This window comes from Carcharhinus amblyrhynchos, chromosome 17, assembly GCF_965287045.1.
Source record: "Carcharhinus amblyrhynchos chromosome 17, sCarAmb.v2.hapA, whole genome shotgun sequence".
In the NCBI taxonomy this organism is placed as follows: Eukaryota; Metazoa; Chordata; class Chondrichthyes; order Carcharhiniformes; family Carcharhinidae; genus Carcharhinus; species Carcharhinus amblyrhynchos.
This window is the reverse complement of record NC_137340.1, coordinates 14,328,106-14,354,537: the sequence shown is the minus strand read 5'-3', so window position 1 is coordinate 14,354,537 and position 26,432 is coordinate 14,328,106. Positions and strand designations below refer to the sequence as shown.

The following is a 26,432-nucleotide window of genomic DNA, read 5'->3' as shown; positions in this document are numbered from 1 at the left end:
CCAGTTTGTGGTGTGCCTCTATCAGACTCTGCATCGCTCCTCTCGGGTTTGCAACCTCGCTGTAGTCACCCTTGCATTTTAGATCTTGTTTTTGGAATGCAACTTCTAAACTTTCCAGACAATTTCCAAAAGGATTCTCATCCTTCAAGAACATATCAGATTTAGCCTCTAGGATTTGGTTGTTGAGCGTGACCAGTTCATGATAGTTCTTTGTGCTGTTGGAATATTCGTTGATTTCAGATGCTGCGCTCAGTAAAATGGGAAAGGAATATTGGCGTTGCGGACTGCACTCTGAGCAGCTCCAACTCTTTTCATTTGGTCATCTGAAGCAACTCCCATCCAAACATCCTTCATGAGTTTCTGTGCTTGCTCCTTTTACTCCTGTTGTTCAGGATCATTTTATTATTGATGTGTGTATGAAGTCAGCAGCTCTTTTTCAAAAACTGGAAGTTCTTTTAATGAACAAGAGTTTTGTTATGGTAAAGAATTTCAAGGCGCACCTCAAATTCTTATTCCTTGTGGTTCAGAATTTACAAAAGCTGCCCAAAATGTATTCTGGTAATCTTTGCTATACTTTTTCAGTTTATTTTTGACTTCATTTTTGTCAAAGCATTTGTGTGCATCTTCCGTAAACTCTTAAATCCTTTGTTTCTTGAAGCAGAACCACACTTGTAGCAGGATGCGGAACTTTTGTCACCCTGGTCAGGCACTACTAGCCTGAACTCCAGCATCCAGATGTCCATCCAGTAAAGGAATGGCCCATTAATGTTTGCTGCACCAGCAATAACCACTACGTTTAATGGCAGTCTTCGGACTGTGGCTCAAATCCTTTCTTGTACCACAAGTATACTTCTTCCCTTATGCAACTTTCCATTTGATATACTTGGTTTTTGCAACTCTGGCTTGAAACTTGTTACTTTTTCCAACAAGCGTGTTCAATGTGGCCCTCTTTGTCATAATTTCTGCATGATGACTTTGCACCAACAATCTGCTGCTGAGTGTCCAGTGTTTGTACACCAATGGCAAATGCGAGTCTGTGTCTGTGCTCAGTTTTTAACAGTATCTTACAAATGCTTGTGCTTGAACCCAATTGTTGAAATTCTTTGGCTGCTAATTCTAAGGATACAGCAACTTCCAGTGCTTCCTTTAGGGTTAGGTTGCTTTCTGTTACCAACTGCTTTTAACCAGCCTCACTGCTTTAAGGCAAAGACCAATCTATTTTTAATGGTGTTGTTCAAGACATCCCCAGATTTGCAGTGTTCAGCTAGTCTCTTCAAAGTAGCTACAAACTGTGTGATCAATTCATCTTCTTGTTGGTTAACTTATGGAACCTAAACCTTTCTGCGATGACTAAAGAATTCAGTGAAAAGTGGCCAATGCAATATTTCCACTATTTCATCATAGATTTTCATACCTGGCTTTTCTGGCTGTATCGGGCATCATAGGAAGTTAAATACTTTCCCACAATTATGCTTAGGAAAGTTGGGACTACTCTGTCACTACCTTGTTCGCTTGGACAAAATAATTCAATCTCTCCTAAATAAGCTCCATCACTCCAAATTCTTAACAAACAGTCCCATGGCACCAAAAACCCCCCTAAGAAGTCTCACATAAATAAACCTGTTGGACTTTAACCTGGTGTCGTGAGACTTCTTACTATGTTTACCCCAGTCCGATGCCGGCATCTCCACATCATGACTAAAAACTGTCACCATTTTTCCTAAGGAAAGGGCTTGCATGAGCACGAGGTGCCATGTAATTTTGTAGGCCTCAAAATATCGAACAAATCTAGAGCTTTATTGAAAGGATGTTGACACTACAAGCTGCTAAGATTGACCATCCATTTGCCCGCACAAACGGCTGATGATGTTGCATGATTAGCCTCTTAAAGTGCCCCATTCCACTGCAAAGCCCCTAGTGAGGAAACACTAGGAATAACATGAATACACAACAATAAGACAAATTGTATAAGCTCGAGTCAAACTTTTTTTTAGGTTAAAAAAGTGAAGCTAATGGAGACAAATAACAAGGGAGTGAAAGATTACCATGGGTGGGCAGGAATGTTTGGTTACAATTGGTAAAAAGTTACAATCAAACCTAATCACTGGTTGTGACTGGATATGGATAACTTCTGTGCAAATGTATGTCTTTGATTGGTATATGCTAATTTTGTGCAACTGTATCTTAACTATAATTGTCTTATAGAGTCAGAGGTTTACAGCATGGAAACAGGCCGTTCAGCCCAACTTGTCCATGCCACCTGTTTTTTTAAACCCCTAAGCTAATCCCAATCACCTGCATTTGGCCCATATCTCTATACCCACTGTATCCATGTAACTATCTAAATGCTTTTTAAAAGATAAAATTGTACTCGCCTCTACTACTACCTCTGGCAGCTTGTTCCAGACACTCACCACCTTCTGTGTGAAAAAATTGCCCCTCTGGACACTTTTGTATCTCTCCCCTCTCACCTTAAACCTATGCCCTCTAGTTTTAGGCTCCCCTACCATTGGAAAGAGATATTAATTATCTACCTTGAATATGCCCCTCATTATTTTATAGACCTCTATAAGGTCACCCCTCAGCCTCCTAAGCTCCAGTGTATTCAGTCTTTCCTTATAACTCAATCCAACAAGTCCTGGTAGCATCTTAGTAAATTTTTTCTGCACTCTTTCTCGTTCAATAATATTCTTTCTATAATAGGGTGACCAGAATTGCACACAGTATTCCAAGTGTGGCCTTACCAATGTCTTGTACAACTTCAACAAGACATCCCAACTCCTGTATTCAATGTTCTGACCGATGAAACCAAGAATGCCGAATGCCGAATGCCTTCTTCACCACTCTGTCCACTTGTGACTTCACTTTCAAGGAGCTATGAACATGTACCCCTAGATCTTTTTGTTCTGTAACTCTCCCCAATGCCCTGCCATTAACTGAGCAAGTCCTGCCCTGGTTCAATCTATCAAAATACATTACCTCGCATTTGTCTAAATTAAACTCCATCTGCCATTCGTCAGCCCACTGGCCCAATTGATCAACATCCCACTGCAATTGGAGATAACCTTCCTCACTGTTCACCATGTCACCAATCTTGGTGTCATCTGCAAACTTACTAACCATGTCCCTTATATTCTCATCCAAATCATTAATATAAATGACAAATAACAGCGGGCCCAGCACTGATCCCTGAGGCACACTGCTGGTCACAGGCCTCCAGTTTGAGAAACAACTCTCTACAACGACCCTCTGGCTTCTGTGAAGAAGCCAATTTTGTATCCATTTAGATACCTCACCCTGGATCCCTTGAGATTTAACTTTATGCAACAACCTACCATGCGGTACCATGTCAAAGGACTTGCGGACTTGTCCACCTTAATGCTTTTCAAAACCACTAATACCTCCTCCCTTTTTATCTCAACACGTCCTAGATTGAAAGGTCTTACGCTTATCCCAGAATTTGAAGAATAAAATAAATTCAGAACTTTTAACACCTTTCAATTCCTGGATTGGGGCTCTCCCTGGGTGAGCCACTAATTGGTGCACCAGGGCCAGCCCCTACTATAGTCTGTAATGAAGACTTTGTCTGAAATTTCAAGGGTCCTTGTCTGGTTTTATCGAGAGCGAGAGAGACACACACACATCAGAATAGCTATATTTTTCTCCCTAGGACCAAAAAACCTCAGCTTAATTTATTTAAACATTTCATTTAAAACAAATGTTCTGTTTTAGTAAAAGGAGCATGTAATTGCACAGCTGTTTATCCAGCTACAATGTTGTAAGAAAACATAAGTTTTCATATTCAGAGATCCAACCGCAGTTCTGCCAAACCCTAGAATGCAAATCTCCCGTTCACATGCTCCAAAATACTATGGCCAAGCCCTCTTCCCCAAAGCTGCAAACATCCAAGATTCCCAAGTCTGGGTGAAAAATTTCATTTAATGTCAGGTGAATGTTGTCCAAATGGATTTTAAGAAAGCATTTGACAAGATACCACAAAGTGTGGCTTATAAAATAGGATGGCCGGTATGCAACTGGATTAAAAAAGTTGTCTTGAGAATAGAAAAGCAGCAAGTCATGGTAAATAGCTGTTTTTCACATCAAAGATGGTGGACAGTGGTGTTCCTCAGGGATCAGTGCTAGGGCCATCTTTTTTTTTGCTATTATATAAACGACTGGGACCTTGGAATACAGAGTAAGATTTCCAAATTTGCAAATTTGGAGGAATGGCAAAGTGAGGATGATATGAATTGCCTGCAACAGGACATCAATTATCAAAATGGGAAGAGAAGTGGTAGAGGTAATTTAATACACAGAAGTGCGAGGTTATATATTTTGGCAGAAGGGATGGGGAAAGGCAGTGTAAACCTAATGGTATAAATTCTAAAGAGTGTGCAGGAACTTGGGGGGGGGGGGCAGAGTGCATGTGTATCGATCTTTGAAGGTGCAGGACATATTGAAAGAGTGGTAAGCAAAGCATATGGGATCTTGAGCTTCAAGATATTGAGTACAAAAGCAGGGAAGTTATGCTGAACTTATATAAAGCTCTAGTGAAGCCCCAACTAGAGTATTGGTCACTGCACTTTAGGAAAAATGTGAAGGTCCTTGAGAGGGTGCAGAAGAGATTTACCAGAATGGTTCCAGGAATAGAGTGTTAGTTATAAGGTTAGGGTGGAAAGGGTAGGATTGTTTCCTTTGGAACAAAGGAGATTGAGGGGAGATTCAATGGAGCTTAGATAAATTGAAGTAAAATATCTTCCCATTAACTGAACGTACAAGAACTAGGGGATACAAATTGAACATCTGGAGCCAGAGACGGTGGGGAATGTGAAAAATGTGAGTTTTGCACAATGAGTAGTAATGACCTGGAATTCTCTGCTTGCGTGGTTGAACGTGGAAACAATCAATAATTTCAAAAGGAACTAGGATAGGCACTTGAAATTAACATCCAGGGCTGTGGGGACCTACTAGGGGGAATAGAGCTGATTGGACTGCTCTGCAGGAGCCAGCATGGAGATGATAGACCAAATGGTTTCCTTCTATGCTGTAAAGGACATTATCACCTCAATTAGATCCCATTTGGACCATTGTAAACAAATTGGGACTCCAGATTATACTGGAGAAGATGAAAAAAGGGACAAGGAATATTGACCACAATGACATTAGAACTGAAAGATTGAAAATTCAAGGGGACATGATAGAGGTTGTTAAGATTGCGAAAGGATTTAATACACGCCAAAATCTTGCTGGTGTTTACGCCAGCAGGATCATGGTGAGGGATATTTTCAACGGGAAACCCCATTGACGTGGTGAAACCATAAGGTCCTGCCACCAGTGAGCTGTGTACCTCCTTCTGCCGCTGCGAAACACACTGCGGTGGGGAAGAAAAATCCCTCCCATCGTATCTGTGAAGAAGATATTTCCACTTCTGGGCAAAACCAGCATAAGAGGCCACAAATATAAACCTCTCACTAATAAATCCAACTGAGAATTCAGAAAAAAAAGTGGTTAGAATGTGGATCTCAACGCTACAAGGAGTAGTTGAGATGAATAGTCTGGATAGAGGGAGAAAGGAAAAGGATATATTAATGGTGTTGGATGACAGAAGGTAGGAAGGGCCTCGTGTAGAGAATAAATACTGGCATTGATTGTTGGCCTTTATATTACTACATGCTATAATAATTGTACGTAAAATAAAATGTATTTTCAGATCACATACAACTTATATAATAGGAGATCAGATAAATTGCAGAAAATTTAAAATGAGACAAGTATTCACAAGAAACACTAATTGCAAAACTTCTGGGAAATTTCTCCCTGACCTTGAAGGACAAATTTAAAAACCTCAAGGACAAATTTTAAACCCAGATCCAAAAATTCACCATCTATTTGTCCTTGTTATGGTACTCAAAATAATAGAGATAAAATTTTGTGTTAGAATTTGGGGCTCATTTTTCATTCTTACCATGGTGCAGGTACATCTTACAATAATGTCTAACAGTTCTAGTTTGTATCATGAAAGACTGCCTTGTAATGCTGGACCATGACCTTTTGGATTCCATACAAAACAACCCAATGACATAAACAATCTGCATGCTTTTGTTAGCCTGTCTACCCTCATGACAGAAAACAATAGTTATGGGGACATTTAGGATAAAATATTTAATTGCAGAATTATCCAGCATCTCCAACAGTAAAGATGATCTTATTAAAAGTTATAGCTTTGTTACTGAAAACAAATGATAAAAGCACTTCTCACTAATTTTCTTGTTAAGACGATATTCATAGAATCATAGAAATCCTACAGTGCAGAAAGAGGCCATTCGAGTCTGCACCAACCACAATCCCACCCAGGCCCCAGCCCCATACCTCTACATATTTACCTGCTAATCCCTTTAACCTACACATCGCAGGACTCTCAGGGGCAATTTCTTTTAGCATGGCCAATGAACCTGACCCACACATCTTTGGACTGTGGCAGGAAACCAGAGCACCCAGAGGAAACCCACCAGACACGAGGAGAATGTGCAAACTCCACACAGGCAGTGACCCAAGTCAGGAATCGAACCCAGGTCCCTGGAGCTGTGAAGCAGCAGTGCTAACTACTGTGCTATCATGCCATCCATGTTCTTCAGAAAAGGTACAAAAAAATCTAAAAGAAATTTGTTTCTCTCATTTAACTCTTTTTCAAAAAAGGAACAGCTGGATTGATAAAATTGCTGCAGCTGACCACATACTGATAGTGGACGTTTCTGAGCCGTTTAACAATGGACAATGGCTAACACATTCCAGGAGTTGGATGAAATACCCCTTGCATTGTATAAACATTATAAGCAAGCCAACACGATGGATTAGCAGACGAGACATCTGCACTAGCAAGTTAAGCTCAGTTATAGGGACTCCTCACCTCCAACATGGTTTCATGGTTACCTGCTCAAAAACACAATGGGTTTTAGCAGGGGGCCTCATCAGCTGAATAGCTCGACCCGAAACCATCCTGTCACACAATGAAAACTTGAGTGGTTTCAATTACTTTAATTGAACAGAGTTTGGATCCTATCTTCTGTTGCTGTTTAACTTCAGAACAGAACCAGGACTCTGGGCTAGCAGCCAGCTTCTATCTGCCATCTTCCATTAGAAGCAGCAGCAGAAACAGAGTAATGTGCAGGTTTAAATTCCCTGGCCCTCATCTAAACTGTTTTTCTCCTGTACCACCTAAAACTCTGCACCAGTTCTTACTGCAAGACTGATTAATCTCTACAGGCTTCTCTCATTATAAAAGTCAGTGCTTCTGGACAAGTGGACCACCCTGCATGCATCTCAGCCGTTTAACTCTCTGAGGGAATACATCATTGGACTTTGGATTCTGGACTCTAGACTTGTGTGAAATAATCATTGTTATTTTATCTGAGGTCTTTGCCTTGTACCTATTGCAGGGGAGGGGGGAGAGAGAGACAATGCAAACCCCTTCCTCACGTTTTGTGTCTGTGTAAAATAAACTAATCATTTTATTTTAACTTATCTCAAGTTTTCTGTGGGGTTATTAATAGAGAAAAAGGATTGGGAAAAGTACACCGCCACTTATAAAGAGGGAAACCAAAAATCAAAAACCCATTTCTGTTTACAGACAAATCGTGAGAGGAGAAATCGGGCTGTTTCAAATGAATCCCCCCCTCCTGTCAAATAACAACATTCATTTCCAAATCATGGTGTCATTTTTGGCTCAGTGGAAGTTTCAGAGTTCAAGTTCCACTCTCGAGATTTGAGCAATAATCTAGGTTGATACTTCAAAGCATTACTGAGTGATTGCTGCACTGTCAGAGCTGCCATCATTCAAATAAGGCATTAAATCAAGGCCCCAGCTTCCATCTTAAGTGGAGTTAGAAGATTCCACAGCTCTACTTGAAGGAGAGCAGGGAAGTTCCATCCTGGCCAAAATTTATCCCTCCACCATCATCACTAAACCAGATCGGTCATCATCACTTTATTATTTGTAGGACCTTGCTCTGTGCAATTTGGCTGTTCTCATTGGCTATACTTCAGAAGTACTTTACTGGCTGCAAAGCATGTTTGCATGTCTTGAGGGTATGAAGTGCATTGTATAAATGAAGCTCTTTCTTTACATCCCAAAATTATGCTGAAACATACTCGGTTGCAGACAGTTAACGCACCATTCTAAAATTCCTCCCTCTGCTACTTATGGGACAGCAGTAACCCAGATTAAATCATTCTTAACAGAGAGGAATTTCAACTGAATACATTAAGCTTTCACATCCTAATATTCCACTGTCTTCAGTTATGCAAACAAGGACAGAGTATTTTCCTGAGGAGACTTGATATGAATTTTAAAAGGCCAGACTACACTGATTTATATCTTGGATTCAGTTTGCTGAATATCAGTTAAAAAGGCCCACGATAAATAGAAAGGTTCACAGCATATATCCTCTTGATGAAACACAAGAATTGGGATCCAGAAAACTGTTAATTTACCACAGTTAACAATTTAACAAAGGCTATTCTGATATGCAGAATGCAGCAAAACAGGGTTTCTTCTAGAGTCAGAAACAATTTGTTGTTTACGTAGCCTGTGCTACAACATTATAATAAATTCACACTAATTTCACTGCAATGGAGATATGACTAAATGAATAGGTGTTGAATGTTTAATTGGTATTCTTTATTGTTATAACATGCAAAGGGTTAAATATCTGCAACTATATTTAGGTTATTTCTCAATGAAGCCACAAGCTCAAAGGCTCACAGGCTGTGAAATTCTGGAAAGCAAATAAGTCTACATTACATATGGTTGAAATGTCTGTAAATTTCACATTACACAGAAACATCATATACCAAAGATTAATGATATGTTCAATAGTGATAACAGAAATGTACTTTTATTTCAGTCAAATTCAAAGGAGTTTGGATTGCTTTTCCATAGGAAGCCTGTTTCACCTAGAAGTTATCAAAGTTTAGGAGTCAGATGGGCATCCTTTATTTTAGCCATCTCTGTGCTTGGTGCAACCAGCAGAGATACTGGTTAGACTTGAAATTGAAGCATATTTTAACATATGATTGGTGACATAGTGATAACATTACTAGACTAATATAGTAATCCAAAGGCCCAATGCTAATTGCTCTGGAGACACAAGTTCAAATCCTACCACAACAACTGGTGCAATTAAAATTCAATTAATTAAATAAATATGGAATAAAAGCTAGTCTCAAGTAATGGTGAGCATGAAGCTACCAGGCTGTCATAACAAAAAAAGTCTGGAGAGAAAACTGTCATCCTGACGTGATTGGACCTACATGTGACTTCAGGTCCACCACAATGTGACTGACTTCTTAACATCCTCTGAAATATGCCAACAAATCACTGGAGTGAACCCTGCCAAGTCCTCCTTACTAACATCTGGGGCTTCTTTATCAAAATTGGAAGAGCTGTCCTCACCAAATTCTACCTTATAGCCAATATTTCAAATTCCTCCTTCATCATTCCCAGCACAGTACTACACAGTCAAAAGAGGACTGCCCTGGAAGTCTTCAACATTGACTTCAGATTTTGATAACTCTTGGCTTCAGATCAAAAACGGGCAAATAAACCTCTTAAGGCTTACAACCCACCCACAACTGATGAGCACTACCTGGAAGAAGCAATTGGGTAGCAAGGTGATCACTCTGTTGAGGACTTCAATGCCCATCACCGTGAATAACTGTGTCAAACAACTACTAACCAAGCCGGCCGGGCTCTGGAGGACACATCTGTCAGAATAGGCCTGTGTAAGTGGTGACTAGGTCTGCAGTAGGTGGTGACACAGCCAACAAGATGAACCTGTTGCAGGTGCATCTGTCCCTAACAGTATTGGCAGGAGTGACCACCACACAGTCTTTGCGGGGACAACATTAGTGAGGATACCCTCGTTGAGCTGTGCGACACTACTACTGTGCTAATTGGAATAGATTTAGAACAGACATACCATCTGAAAGTTATCTGAAAACTGCTGTCATCCATCAGTAGCAGCAGAATTGTATTCAACCACAATCTGTAATTTCATGACCCAGAATATTCCTCACTCTACCACTACTACCAAGCTAAGAAACCAGAGGACCATACTGCGCAGAAGAGGCCTTTTGGCCCATCAAGTCTGCAGCGACACATTAGAAACACCAGAATCCATCTGCCATCTGCCAGCATTTGGCCTTTGGCCCTGAATATTATCTCATGCTAAATGCTCATTCAAGTACTTTTTAAAAGTTCTAACACCTTTCCAGGCAGTGCATTCCAGACCGTCACAACCTTCTGGGTAAAAAAGTTTTTCCTTACATGCCTCCTAAACCTCCTGCCCCTTGAACCTATTTCCCATCATGACTGACCCTTCAACTAAGGGGAACACCTACTCCTTACCTGCTCTGTCTATGTCCTGCATTATCTTGTATACCTCCATCAGGTCGCCCCTCAAGTCTTCTCTGCTCTAAAGAAAACAACCCAAGCTTACCCAATCTCTCTTCATAACTTAAATTGTTCTATCCAAGACAGCATCCTGGTGTATCTCCTCTGTATCCCATTCAGTGCAATATCCTTTCTGTAATGTGGCAACTACAACTGCACACAGTACTCTAGCTGAGGCCTCACCAAAGTTCTTTACAACTCCAATATGACTTCCCTGCTTTTGTAATCTATGCTTCAACTGATAAGGGCAGATGTCTATATGCTTTTTTCACCACCCTACTACTAGCATTCCTTTCTGTCTTCACAGATCTTCACAGACAAACACACCATGGTCCCTTTGTCCCGCAGAACTTCCCAGTGCCCTACCATTCACTGAATACTTCCTTGTCACATTATTCCCTTCAAAGTGCATCATCTCACACTTTTCAGAGTTAAATTCCATCTGCCACTTATCTGCCCATTTGACCATACTATCTCTATCTTCTTATAGCCCAAGACACTCTGCCTCACTGTTAACCACACAGCCAATCTTTGTGTCATCCACAAACTTAGTCATCCAAATCATTTATATAAATGACGAATAATAGGGAGCCCAACACAGATCCCTGTGGATCCCGTTGGGCACTGGCTTCCAGTCACTAAAGCAGCCTTCTGTCATTACCCTCTGTCTCCTACAACTGAACCAATTTTGTATCCACTTTATCAAATTACCCTGTATTCCATGTGCATTTACCTTCTTTACAAGTCTCCCATGTGGGATCTTGTCAAAGGCTTTGCCATATTAAACTACATCAAGTGTGCTACCATCATCATTCACACCTAGTCACCCCCTCAAAAAAGTCAATCAAATTTGTTCGGCATGGCCTCCCTCTGACGAAACCATGCTGATATTCCTGAACAAGTTTTCAAGCTCCTTCAGAAGTCTCTCCAGTAGTTTCCCTACCACTGACATAAGACTCGCTGGTCTGTAGTTCCCTGGTTTATCTCTCTAACCATCATTAAATAGTGGAACCAGATTAGCTGTTCTCTAATCATCTAGCATCTCCCCTGTGTAAGAAGTCTCACAGCACCAGGTTAAAGTCCAACCAGTTTATTTGATAGTTATTATTTGATATTATTTGATAATTTACTATCAAATAAACTGGTTGGACTTTAACCTGGTGTTGTGAAACTTCTTACTGTGCTTATTCCAGTCCAACGCCAGCATCTCCACATCACATCTCCCCTGTGGCTAGAGAGGAACTGAAAATTTGGATCAGAGCCCCCACAATTTTCTCCTTTGCCTCCCACAGCAGCGTAGGCATAACTCATCTGGACCTGGAGACTTATCCACTTTCAAGGCTGCTAATGCCTCCAATACCTTGTCCTTTCTTATGTCAATTTGCTCAAGAACCTCACAGTTGTTCCCTGAATTCCATACCAACATCCTCATTCTCTAAGGTGAAGATGGATGTGAAGTATTCATTCAATACTTTACCAATGTCCTCTGGCTCCACCCACAGATTACCCCTTTGGGCCCTAATGAGCCCTACTCTTTTCCTAGTTATCCTCTTCCCATTGATACACTTGTAGAATACCTTGGGATTTTTTCCACTTTTACCAACCAACTCTGGTTCAAGGAAAAGTGTAGGAGAGCATGCCAGCTGCAGCACCAGATATATCTAAAAATGAAGTGCCAATTTGATGAAGCTACAACACAGGATTATATGCGTGCTAAACAGCACAAGTAGCATGTACAGACAGAGCTTAGTGGTCCCACAATCAATGGATCAGATCAATATTCTGTATCCAGTCATGAAAGGTGGTAGACAATTAAACACCTAACTCATGGAGGAGGTTCCACATATATCTCCATCCTCAATAATGGGGGAGCCCGGCACATCAATGCATAGGATGAGGCTGCAGCATTTACAACCATCTTTAGCCAGGAGTACCAAGTGGATGATCTATCTCTGCCTCCTCCTGAGATCCCTAGCATCACAGGTGCTAGTGTTAGCCAACTTGATTCATTCCATCTGATTAAGGAACAGGTGAAAGTACTGGATGCAGCAACGGTCATGGGCCCTGACAACATCCTGGCATTAGTTTGAAAGACTTGTTCTCCAGAACTAGCTGCACCCCAAGCCAAGATGTTTCATTATAGCTAAACAATTGACAGCATCCCGATAATGTGGAACATTGACCAGACGTGCCCTGTCCCCAAAAAACAATCCAGCCAATTACCACCTCAATCTACTCTTGACTATCAAAGTGATGAGAGGTACCATTGACAGTGTTATTAAGCAGCACTTCCTGATGCTCAATTTGGGTTCAAGCAGGACCAGCTCCTGATCTGATTAAAACCTCGGTCAAAACGCAGACAAAAGAGCTTACTGTATATGTTGCATTTGTGAGGAAAAGAAGGTACAGTCACAGCGCACGAGTTGGCTGTACTCAACAAGGCAGGTTTATTGAGAGATTGTTCACAGTCTCTTTAGTCCAAGCCTTTGTACTAAAAGCACGCAAAGCAGCCGATAATACCACAAACTAAACACATGTCAAGACTCTTAAAGCAGCAGCACAACAATGCAACATCTATCCAAATACATAACATCCTTCCTCCTCCTTTACATCTAAGGTCCCATAACAACAAATAACCAATGTACTTTTACATAGTCATAAAAGCATTTATATAAGGATAGGCAACAAATCATTACACAGTAATGATACAGTTAATAGGAAACACAATCTGATGAGTGTCTTTTGTGCACTAGTCTTTTTTAAACAAAAGAAAGTAGCAGCAAAGGATTCTTTGGCAATCTCAGTCTCTGCTGATTGACCCAAAGTCACAGTATCTGGCATTATGGATGGTGGTTCAGCCTGAGATAATTCTGGCACTCACGGAGCTGGTACATTGATGCGTGTGGCTAATAACTGATGTGTGTCTCATTTCTAGACAAGCTCATCTTCAGTTTGCACTGTACAGGAAATAGGGCAAGTATGAGCCAATGTGGTTGCAGGAACCTCCTTCTCACTGGCAGAGCAGATGCAGCCCGAAACTTGCCCTCTTATCAAAACAAGTGTCTTTCGGAATTACCTTCTCAAAGATTTGCAATTGCTGAAAGCTCGGAAGTCTCCTGCAGTCAAAATAGATGAAAAGTAGTTCTCAGCCATTTCTTCAGTAGTAGTAAAGCTGGGGAACTCTGGAGTAGTCGTTTTGTTGTTGCAATATGTCACTATGTGACATATGTGGAGAAGTGTGAGGTAATTCATTTCGGTAGGAATAACAGATGTGTTGAGTATAGGGCTAACGGGAGGACTTTGAATAGTGTGGAGGAGCAGAGGGATCTAGGTGTATGTGTACATAGATCCCTGAAAGTTGGGAATCAAGTAGATAAGGTTGTTAAGAAGGCATACGGTGTCTTGGCGTTTATTGGTAGGGGGATTGAATTTAGGAGTCACAGCGTCATGATGCAACTGTACACAACTCTGGTGCGGCCGCACTTGGAGTATTGTGTGCAGTTCTGGTCCCCACATTACAGGAAGGATGTAGAGGCTTTGGAGAGGGTGCAGAGGAGGTTTACCAGGATGTTGCCTGGTATGGAGGGGAGATCCTACGAGGAGAGACTGAGAGATTTGGGGTTGTTTTCGCTGGAAAGAAGGCGGCTAAGAGGGGACCTTATTGAAACATATAAGATGATTAGAGGTTTAGACAGGGTGGATAGTGATAGCCTTTTTCCTAGGATGGAGAAAGCTAGCACGAGGGGGCACGGCTTTAAATTAAGGTAGTTATAGGACTAATGTCAGGGGTAGGTTCTTTACCCAGAGGGTGGTGAGGGACTGGAATGCCCTGCCAGCTGCAGTTGTAAATGCGCCTAGTTTGGGGGCGTTTAAGAGATCTGTGGATAGGTTTATGGACGAAATGGGATTGGTTTAGATTAGTGGGTTAGTGTTGTTTTTTTTTTAAAAGCTGGTCGGCGCAACATCGTGGGCCGAAGGGCCTGTTCTGCGCTGTAATGTTCTATGTTCTAAGAAACTGTTCAGAATACGATTTAATGAGCCTTGGTCCTCGGCGACTGTCAGTGCATGCTTCAAGGTCTGGACAAACCTTTCAGCTACATCATTCATATGGTGTTGATTTAATGTGTTGGACACCACTTCAGACACTTCTTGAGTCTTTGAACTCTTAAACTGTGAATTGTTCTGGTTTCTCACACCCGGTGAAAATCTCATTGAGCTTTTTGATGATTTGTTCTGCAGTTTTGACTTCAATTCTGGCCACTTGGAGTGTGCATCTATAACAACCATGAACGTGTGCACTTCATACAGACCTGTGAAATCAACGTGTCAATGTTGCCAAGGCTCCTTCTAAGTTCTTCTATTCAAAGTGTACCTGGATGTCCTTCATATAATTGTTCCAATACTCTTTGTTGTAAGTTCATAGAAATTATTATCCTCATCCCCCACAACAGGCATCCATCCACCTTGTGCTATCAACTCAAGTTTTCTGGAAATATATGTTATCCTCCCTTTTAACACCATTTCCAGTAATTTCCCCATCACAGGATCATTTCTTCTCTGTCGTTGGAACTGAGCTACAGTCACTGGGATGTTATCTTGTGATAAACAGAAAATATTTGAAACACCACTAGCTGGTACTTACCAGCAGGCAAAGGCAATGCAGCAGCATTGGATGCCTCTCTGACTGGTGGTACTTGGTCTCATTGGAATGTGCTGATAGTATTAAAGGCCATCATTGCAGTCTGCTCGCTGAAAGTTAGGGAATGCCCTCATGCAGTGCAAAAATAGCTGTCAAAGGACGGTATATTCCTATTAATGCTACCAAAGTGGATAACCTCGCATTCATCCACTTCATACTGCATCTGCCATGAAGCATCTCTGCATCCTTCTCACAGCTCATCCTCCTACCCAATTTTGTATCATCTGCAAGTTTGGAGTTTGTACATTTAGTTCCCTCTTCCAAATCATTAATATATAATGTGAATGGTTGGAGTCCTAGCACAGGTTCCTGCAGCACCCCACTGATCCCTGTCTGCCAATCAGACAAAGACTCATTTATGACAAATCTTTGCTTCCTATCTGCTAACCAGCTTTCTATCCATCTCAAGACACTATCTGCAATCCCATGTGCTTTAACTTTACATAGTAGTCTGCTATGTGATACCTTGGCGAAAGTCATCTGAAAGTTTAAATAAACCACATGTAATGGTTCTCCTCAGGCTACTCTACTGATTACATCCTCAAAGAATTCCAATAGCTTCGTCACAGCATGATTTCCCTTTTGTAGATCTATGCTGACTTTGTCTGATTATACTGCTGCTTTCCAAATGCTGAGCTATGAAATCCTTGATAACGGACTCTAGCAGGTTATCAGGTCCTGGAGATTTATCCCACCTTCAATCCCATCAATTTCACTAAAACCATTCCTCTATTAATGCTGATTTCCTTCAGCTCCTCACTTAAGTTTGTTTCCTTTGGAATTTCTGGTACATTGCTTCTGTCTTCACAAAGGAAAACAGGAATAAAATACAAATTGAGTTCCTCAGCCATTTCCTTATTCCCCATTATGAATTCTCCCATTTCTGACTGTAAGGGGCCTATATTCGTTTTGGTCAATCTTTTTCCCTTTACCTATGTATAGAAACTTTTCGTCAGTTTTTATGTTCCCTACTAGCCTTCTTTCATACTCAATTTTCCCCTTCTTAATTAATTCCTTGGTGCTCCTTTGCTGAATTTTAAACTGCTCCTAATGCTTACGTCTATTGCTTTACATACATATTTTTGTTTGTTGTGATTAATATACATCATCAAGATGTGGTCCATGGACTGTTGGAATAAATGGGTGCTGATGTTATCCCAAAATGTAGTCTCATGTAGTGGACTAGGTCTTTATGTGCTATGATGGTGAGCAAGTGTTGAGATTCAGCTGAAACATTTGTAGGTTGGCCTGCGATTGCTCGATTTTGCTGAATGTCTGGCCTCCTGCTAGACTAGCAAACAAATCCTCAATCAATGGTAGTGGTTATTGATCTGCACAGAAAACTGGATTGACTGTTGTTCTGAAATCTCCGCAAATATGAGTTGTCCCATCTTGCTACTTTACAGGCACAGTAGGGGTTGCGCAGTTACTGATAGTGATGGGTTCAAAGACTCCTGTATCTAGTAGTCTCATTAATATAGATTCTACCTTTGGATGTATGACATAGCATACTGTTCTAGCCTTGAGACTCTTCAGCTGGCTATTTTGCTTGATCTTGAGTGTCATCTGAATTCTTTTCAGGAAACCATGTACGTTCTCAAATATACTACTGTATTTTTCCAGGATGCTTTGTAAATCTGTCTAAGAATCAACTAATCTGTTCACCCATTCCAATTCAACTTTATCTTCTCTAGGCAAGAAGGGCCGAAAAGAGCTGGAAAACTTCTTCAGACAACATGGAGTGGCAACTCTGCACTTTGCCCACTTAACTCTATTTTGACTGTGATGAATCCTGTGGAAGGCACTATTTCTTCAGTGTAGATACTCAGATGACACTTGCTGGTTTTAATGATAGGTGTTTCAATTCTTCCCTCCAGGCGGTCTCAGGAATTAGGGAAACAACAGCCCCTTATCAATCTCCATTCTTATTGGCTGCCTATGTAATTCTGGAACTAGCCAGAACTGATGTGATTGGGAGTACATTTAACTTCAATTCCTCATCAGACTCATGCCTTCATTATCCAGATTATTTTTCTCTTCCATCTTGTAAATTCTTTTGGTGGACTTCATTTAGCTTTTTCCTCTTAGGTGTACTCCGATTTTTTATTTAACATTCTTTCCTGGAGAAGCTGATTTTCTCCAGCAAGCTCGAGTGATGTGATCCATTTTTCCACTGGTTTTGCTGTCTCTGCACCAGCAATTAGCCTGCGATTAGCCCGTTGTTCCACAGCAATGACACGTTTATTGCTGGGTAACTTCCTCTGGGCAACACCCCTATTATGGATCCTTGTATCTGTTCAGAATTGGGAAGCCTCTTCGGTAGCAGGCTCCATCAAAACGATTATTTCTAAGATTGTTTTAAGACTTGAGTTTCATTCAGTTAGCAATCTCTGCTGTTTAATCTCATTCCACAGCCCATAAACATAACGGTCTCTAATTGTATCATCTAGAGAAGTGACCAAATTCACTATGTTCCACGAGGCATTTCAGAGTTGCCACAAATTGGGCTACCCTCTCTCCTTCTAGCTGATTTTGGTTATGGATCGTAAAACTTCCTGCTATAATTAAGGATTTGGATGATTAATGGTCTTCCAGTCTCAGTTAATTCTTGGTATGTTTTGCTACCAGGTTTCTCAGGCTGAACTAAACTTTGGAGTAAATTGTAAGTTTTACTGCGAATGGTTCCCAGGAAAGTACGGACTACAATATCCTCTGGAATCTCATTTGCCAGAATGTAGTAATGAAATGTCTCTACATATGACTTCCAGTCCTCAGATTCTTCCTCAAATGAGCTAATGGCACCAAATATTCCTGTCACTTTTACTGGGGTCTGTGCAGTTACTTTTTCTGGGAACTTCCCTTGACAACAAACAGTCTAGTTTTATTAAAAATGGTCTAGTTTTATTTTTCAATGTGACCCAATGTAACAAATAGTTCTACCTTTCAGTGCAACGCAAAGATCTATTTTTCACTCTACCTCCGTGTCTTACTTAAACTACGCATGTAATGAGCTCCGCAGCCCTAATTCCACAGATTGCACAGATTTTACTTCTTGGAACAGAGCTTTCATTCTATCCCACCACTTTACTGGTCAAAGCATCAAAAGGAAATTGGCCCTTTAATAAGTAAGTGCAGCTCCAATACATTTTTTTTTGCGAGAGAGAATTTTTAATCCCCTCCTTATCACCATTTTCTTTTTATCCTATTATTTATTTTGTACTAGTGAGGATAAAAGAAAGTGGAGTGGCAGCACATCGGTTGTTTGCAGTCAACAAGGCAGGCTTATTGAGGAGTTGTTCACTGTGCAAAGGCTTGGGCTAGACTGACTAAAAGCCCTTGAACAGCCGATGATGTCGCAAACTGAACACTTGATGAGACTCTTAAAGTGGCAGTACAACACAAATCTACCCAATAACATAACAGATCTGAATCAAGAAGTGAGGCGAGAGTGACTGCTCTGACATCAAGGCAATATTTGACTGAGGGTAGCATCAGAGACCAAGCAAAATTAAAAACAATGGAAATCAGGGAGAAACCTCTCCACTGGCTGAAATGATAATTAAGCACCAAGAAAAACGATTGGAGGCCAATCATCTCAGTCCCAGGACATCACTGCAGACACTCCTCAGAGTAAGGTCCTCGGCCCAACCATCTTCAGCTGCTTCATCAATGATCTTTGCTTCATATAAGGTCAGAAGTAAGGATGTTCATCAGGGTACAGTGTTCCGTTCAATTTATGATTGCCCAGATACTAAAGCAATGTGTAAGACCTGGACAACAATCAGGCTTGTGTCAATAAGTTACATTCACGCCATACATGTACCAACCAAATTTCTGAAACAAAGCTCACCTACCATTTACAAGGCACAGTAAAATGATGGAGTGCTCCTCACTGGCCTGGATGATTGTAGCTCTAACAATACTCAAGAGGTTTGACACAATCCAGGGCAGATCATCAGCCCTCTTCATGTTAAACAATCACTCCCTCAGAATATCGCACAGCTACATGATGGATGTGCTCTCCAAAATGGGCTTTGGGGAGGGAAGCCGCAATTGGATCCGGCTGCTCTACACAGACATCAGCAGCGCAATTTCAGTCAATGGGTGGGAAACAGATAGCTTCCAAATCAGGTCTGGAGTCAGACAGGGCTGCGCTCGCTCCTCTGTCCTTTTTGTGTGTTGCATTGAACCCTTTGCCGAGGCCCTCAGAAGTGACCCAGGCATCAAAGGGTTGACAATCCCAGGCAGCGGAGGCACGCAGGTCAAAGCCTCCCTGTACATGGATGACGTGGCTGTCTTCTGCTCCTCCAGGTCTGCGAGCAGTTCGAGCTGGCCTCGAGAGCCAAAGTCAACCAGGGTAAGAGCGAGGCCATGTTCTTTGGGAACTGGGCCGACAAGTCCTTTGTCCCTTTCACCGTCAGGGCAGATTACCTGAAGATGCTGGGAATATGGTTTGGAGCGGCAGGGGCATGCGTCAAAAACTGGGACGAGCACATTGCCAAAGCCAGGCAGAAACTGGGCTTGTGGGAGCAACGCTCCCTCTCCATGACAGGAAAAAACCTGGTGATCCGGTGCGAGGTGTTGTCCGTGTTGTTGTACGTGGCGCAGGTGTGGCCTTTCCCCAAATGCTGCGCTGCAGCAGTGACGCAGGCCATCTTCAAGTTTATCTGGAGATCAAAGATGGATTGCGTCCGGAGGGAAGTGATGCATAAATCTCCAGAGAACGGAGGGAAAATCGTTCCCAACGCCGCCCTCGTTCTGATGACCACCTTTGTGTGCGGCTTCATCAAGCTGTGCGTAGATCCTCGGTGCACTAACAGCATGTGCCACTACTTTTTGAGGTTCTACCTGTACCAAGCGAAGGATGGTTCTGGCCACACTGCCGCGGAACACTCCGAGTAGTTGGACCGTACCGCAGCACCTGTCCTTCGTGGAGAAATTCTTCCACAAACACACCTTTGACCACATGGCGATTAAGCAATGGTCAGCATGTAACGTCCTTGGGGCCCTGAGAGAAAAGGAGATGGCGGATCCTGTTGGATGGTTCCCTGAGCAGACTGTCAGTGTCATCTGGCAGAATGCCTCATCACCAGAACTGACAAACAAGCACCAAGATCTGGCTTGGCTGATGGTGAGAAGGGCACTCCCCGTCAGATCCTTTATGCACGCTCGAGGTCTCAACAGCACCGCACGCTGCCCTCGAAGCAGCCGCGGGGCTGATGAGACGGTCGCACACCTCCTTGTGGAATGTGCCTTTGCAAAGAAGGTCTGGAGTGAGATGCAGTGGTATTTGTCGAGGTTCGTCCCGAGCAGCTCGGTGACACAGGACTCTGTGCTCTACGGGCTGTTTCTGGGGACGCACACCGAGACAAATATCAACTGCTGCTGGAAGGTCATCAACTCGGTGAAGGACGCACTTTGGTACGCCCGAAACTTGCTGATCTTCCAGCTGAAAGAGCTGTCCTCGACCGAGTGTTGCAGACTGGCACATTCCAAGGTCCAGGACTACATGCTGAGGGACGCGCTGAAGCTTGGGGGAGCTGCCGCAAAGGCACAATGGGGAAAGGCCACACTATAAGGCCTTTTAACGGAGGCAGACTGAGGGCCCAGGAACTGCAGAATACCCTCGACCGGCGTAACTGTGTGCCAATCTGAGCACTAACGGCACACAGTAATTTATTGAGGCATGTATATAGCTTTAGTATTGAAATGTAATGACTGTAATTTGTATAAAACTGTAAAAGTGTTTTGATTCTGCATTCTTTGCAATTCAAAGCCATGTACATTTGCAATAGTTTATTTGAGATTTTTATGAATAAAGTATATTTTTGGAAAAAAATTCACTCCCTCCACAGTCACTACAGTGTCAGCAGTGTGTACCATAAACAAGATGCACTGCAGCAACTTGTCAAGCTTCTTCACAGCACCTTCCAAACTGGTGATTACTACCACCTAGAAGAACAAAGGCAGCAAATACATGAGAACACCTCCAGCTACGAGTTCCCCTCAAAGCTAACACATTTGACTTGGAGCTACAGTGCCTTTACTTTAAATATCTGTAACTCCCTTCCTAAGAGCACACTGGGTGCACTTGCATCAGATGATATACAGCGGTTCAAGAAGGCAGCTCACTACCTACTTCTCAAGGAAAATTCAGAACTGGCAACAAATGCTGGCCTTGTCAGCAGCACTCAGATCATATGGAAGTATAAAAAAAGTGACAAGGGAGTATAGAAGTGTGTGGCACTTTAATTATTCTATATTGAAGAGGACAATGAGAACTCATTGTTTGATGCTGCGTGCTGCTTATTTATCTGACTTTCCTAAATAACTTACCTTTCCTAAATAACTAAATATCTTATTGTGTTTACCCCAGTCCAATGCTAGCATCTCCACATCATTTCCTAAATAAAGCATCTATTGGTTTAAAGCCAGAGTACTTGTTCGATGCATGTTTTGAAAAAATAAGGATCAAACACTGGCATGTGATATATTCCAGTGGTTGGTGTTCACAGTAAGGTCTCTTGCGTTGCAAACCAGAATCTCTCTATCATTTACCCAAGTATTAAGTAGTTGAAGGTGTGCTGCAGGTCACAGGAGACGTAAGATCAATATGGTTCAGTGTAGAATTCTTCAAGAACACCACCAGTTTCTCATCATTAAAATTAAACTAATTGCATGCAAAAAAGATCAGTGTGACCCGTTCAAAATCACAGTTTGTGACATTTGTTTTGGAAAATCTTGGGAGTCCCATTTATCAAATAATGAATTTCATTGGATTCTGCAGTTCTTTTTTCATGGGTCAATAGTAATTGCAAACAGTTTTACATTAGTCACGATATTAGTTTTTAGCTGGAATGTCCTCTGTACATGATGCCAAAGAACCAGGTTTATTGTCAATATCATGATCAGAGCTTTCCTCCTGTTAAATGAGATTGGCTTTATAAAGAAATACTGTCCTAGTTTATTTACAGTTACGATTTGGATTTTTCCGTGCGCAACCATTCAACACTTTAATTGTCAGTTACATCAATATGTTCAGTGGGAAATGCTCCAGTACATCTTTTAATAACTCAGTTCTACTCATTTGTTAACTGGACATTTATCCTGCTCCTTTCATCTAAATCAAATGACAATGTGGGTGCTTACTTTATTTCAGAAAAGACCAAAACACAAATCCTGCAGGCTGCATGAACAGAATATATGTTTTATTGGAGAAATAATAAATCTTACCATTAAGAAATGCTAGTTCTTCCAATGTTAAGGATAATCGCCGACAAGGTGTCATTATCTAAACTTTAATTAATTTGATTAACAAAGTTCCTTGAATCACCTAGACTTTAGTCGTAGCAGTTACAGCAGAATCATGCTCACCAATGCTCTCATATGACACATGAGATCAATGAGAGGACATCTTATCTATATAGTGCATCTGAGATACCTATCATCCCTAGTATGCCAAAAAACCGACTACCTGTTGATGGCTGACAGTACTTTTTTAAAACCTTTGCTTCAGGACTTCAGGCTCTTTCCATGACCTCATAGAGTCACAGAGGTATACAGCATGGAAACAAGCCCTTTGGCCCAACTTGTCCATGCTGCCCTTTTTTTTAAACCCCTAAACTAATTCCAATTACCTGCATTTGGCCCATATCCCTCTATACCCATCATACCCCTGTAACTATCTAAATGTTTTTTAAAAGATAAAATTGTACCCGCCTCTACTACTACCTCCGGCAACTTGTTCCACTCACTCACCGCCCTCTGTGTGAAAAAAATCGCCCCTCTGGACACTTTTGTATCTCTCCCCTCTCACCTTAAACCTATGCCCTCTAGTTTTAGGCTCCCCTACCTTTGGGAAAAGATATTGACTATCTACCTTGTCTATTATCCCCTCATTATTTTATAGACCTCAATAAGGTCACCCCTCAGCCTCCTTCGCTCCAGAGAAAAAAGGTGCAGTCTATTCAGACTCTCCTTATAACTCAATCCATCAAGTCCCGGTAGCATCCCAGTAAATCTTTTCTGCACTCTTTCTAGTTTAATAATATCCTTTCTGTAATAGGGTGACCAGAACTGCACACAGTATTCCAAGTGTGGCTTTACCAATGTGTTGTACAACTTCAACAAGACATTCCAACTCCTGTATTCAATGTTCTGACCGATGAAACCAAGCATGCCGAATGCCTTCTTCACCACTCTGTCCACCTGTGAGTTCACTTTCAAGGAGATATGAACATGTACCCCTAAATCTCTTTGTTCTGTAACTTTCCCCAACGCCCTACGATTAACTGATTAAGTCCTGCCCTGGTTCAATCTACCAAAGCGCATTACCTTGCATTTGTCTAAATTAAACTCCATCTGCCATTCGTCAGCTCACTGGTCCAATTGATCAAGATCCCACTGCAATTGGAGATAACCTTCCTCACTGTCCATTATGCCATCAATCTTGGTGTCATCTGCAAACTTACTAACCATGCCCCTTATATTCTCATCCAAATCATTAATATAAATGCCAAAAACAGTGGGCCCAGCACTGATCCCTGAGGCACACTGCTGGTCACAGGCCTCCAGTTTGAAAAACAACTCTCTACAACCATCCTCTGGCTTCTGTCAAGAAGCCAATTTTGTATCTATTTAGATACCTCACCCTGGATCCCATGAGATTTAACTTTATGCAACAACCTACCATGCGATACCTTGTCAAAGGCCTTGCTAAAGTCCGCGTAGACAACATCAAGTGCACTGCCCTAACCTACTTTCTTGGTTACCCCTTCAAAAAACTCAATTAAATTTGTGAGATGCGATTTTCCACCCACAAAGTCATGCTAACCTAGGCACTCTGCTGGGACCAACTATCACCCTTTAAAGCCAGGATGACATCTCGCTGACATTACCAACCTCAGAGTTATAGAACTCCCAGCATAGGGAGTTCTGTCCCCAACACTGCATCCCTGTTCTTGTAAGGAACAGACAAAGATTCTGCCCTTTTCCAGGCTGAATTGCATCAGCGCAACTTAGATCCCAAATCACCAAAATGAATGGGGAAATAGGTACATGAAACTGAAAAGTTCTGAATTTTCCAACAAAATAAATTAAACTGTGGAACAAAATAAATACTAAACTTAGTCACATATCCAAAGGTGTAAGATGAGGTTAGAATAATTCATTTTAGAAGACAGAATGCAACAGGTAACAGATAAATGTTAAAACTGCTCTCTATAATATGTGCAACAAATACATTAGCAAATTTATATTCAATATACTTGTACACTATTTAAAAACTAAATTTGTTAGTTACAAATCTCAATCATATGGTTTTCAAATATAGGAAGTTACTTGTAGCAATAAATTTGCAAAGTAAACTGCAGTGACAGCATGCTGAATAAAGATACAGCACAATTGTGTCATGTAATATGAATATGAACCACAAGAGTTAGCAGGGCAATTTGTCCTAGTATTGCCCCACTATTAATTAGAAATTATGCCTGTGCAAGGATATTGGATCTTCTAGTGCCAAACCATAGGCACTCCAATGTAATTGTGTCAAAGCCTTAGAGAATAGAGATTTTTGGTTGCTGATAGTACAAATTGCCCCATCAAGATCCTTAGGACTGTATTGGAAACATAAAAAGGATTATCAGTTGAACATAAGAACATAAGAACGTAAGAAATGGGAGCAGGAGTAGGCCATCTAGCCCTTCGAGCCTGCCCCACCATTCAATAAGATCATGGCTGATCTGTCGTGGCTCAGTTCCACTTTCCCGCCCTCTCCCCATAACCCTTAATCCCCTCTCTTATCAAAAACCCATCAACCCGCGTCTTAAAAATATTTAGCGAGGCAGCCTCCACCACTTCAACGGGCAGAGAATTCCAGAGATTCACCACCCTTTGAGTGAAGAAGTTCCTCCTCAACTCCGTTCTAAACCGCCCCCCTTTTATCTTGAGGCTGTGCCCCCTAGTCCTACTGTCTTTTTTGAGCGGGAAGAGTCTTTCCACCTCTATCCTATCCATCCCATTCATCATCTTATACGTCTCAATGAGATCTCCCCTCATTCTTCTAAACTCTAACGAGTACAAGCCCAGTTTATTCAGCCTCTCCTCATAGCTCAACCCCTTCAACTCCGGTATCAGCCTAGTAAACCTCCTCTGCACTCCCTCCAAGGCCAAAATATTCTATTTCTCAGTTTGGGCACTGAAAGGTGAAGTTTTGGTGCAATGAAGGAATCTGCAAAAGGGCAGTGATTACTTACAATGATTAAAGAGACAGTTGCCTTCAGCATCAACTGGAAAACAAGCCAGTACACCAGTTTTTACCAGTGCCCCTGTTAGAACATTACTTTCTGTCAGACTAAGAGTGGCATCATCAGGTCTGTACCTATTCAGCACCATTTTCCCCCATCAGGAATTCCAAATGCTCATTCTCCAATTGCAAGAGGTGAAAATTAGCCCTTACTTCTCCAACAACCTTTGAATGGCTGCTTTTCAGATTTTTTTAAAGAAAGTCTGAATTTTTAGATATGTTCTATATTAAGCATTTCTCTTATCCTCCTATCATAAACAAACACTACTCAATTCCTCTGTTTCTACAAGATAATTAATTGTCAACAACCACAAAGCAATAGCAATGGGCACTTCCAGCAGAACCCAGCAAACAATTGACAACAACCTGCTGTACTCTTAAAAGGTTAATGAAAGCAGTTGGCTTTCAATGTTGAAGATCCATCTAATAGAATACTATATCAGATCATGTCATAATATATTATTTAATCATACAATCGAAAAATCTGACATGATGGATCAAATTGAAAATTATCACAAGTCTAATTTTAAATATACTGTCTGCAGCGATGATATTGATATAGATCTATTGATGTATTATTTTATTTAAATTATTAAACTAGTACAGTTCTTGTTTGTCACACTTCAGACATCAAACTACATTGACTGGCTCAATGTAAAACAATGACAAATTAGAACTGACATGATGGGCAATCAGTGAATTAAAAGCAAGATAGTGGTTAGAAGGCTAACATAAAAACTACTGAAAGCCAATTGACCAATCTGCAGCTCTAACAGAAGATTAGATTGTGACAAGAGCAAAATGATGATTCAGTGACGACATCCCAAATAAGATTCCTTCAGCGCTCTTGTTCATGTTGTTTGTACACCTACTGTGCCCTAGACCTAAGCTTCTGCCTCAAGGGAATCAGCCTATATCTTTCCCCTCCATTTCCCTCATTTTCAAGAGTGAAACAAGAGGTCAAACCAGTAGGTGCAAAT

General features: G+C 41.4%; 1 protein-coding gene across 2 annotated transcripts in view; it reads right to left on the bottom strand.

The window, feature by feature from the left end:
* Positions 1–26,432, bottom strand: part of pcgf5b (polycomb group ring finger 5b) — a 170,911-nt gene that overhangs the window by 112,371 nt on the left and 32,108 nt on the right. The window lies entirely within an intron of this gene.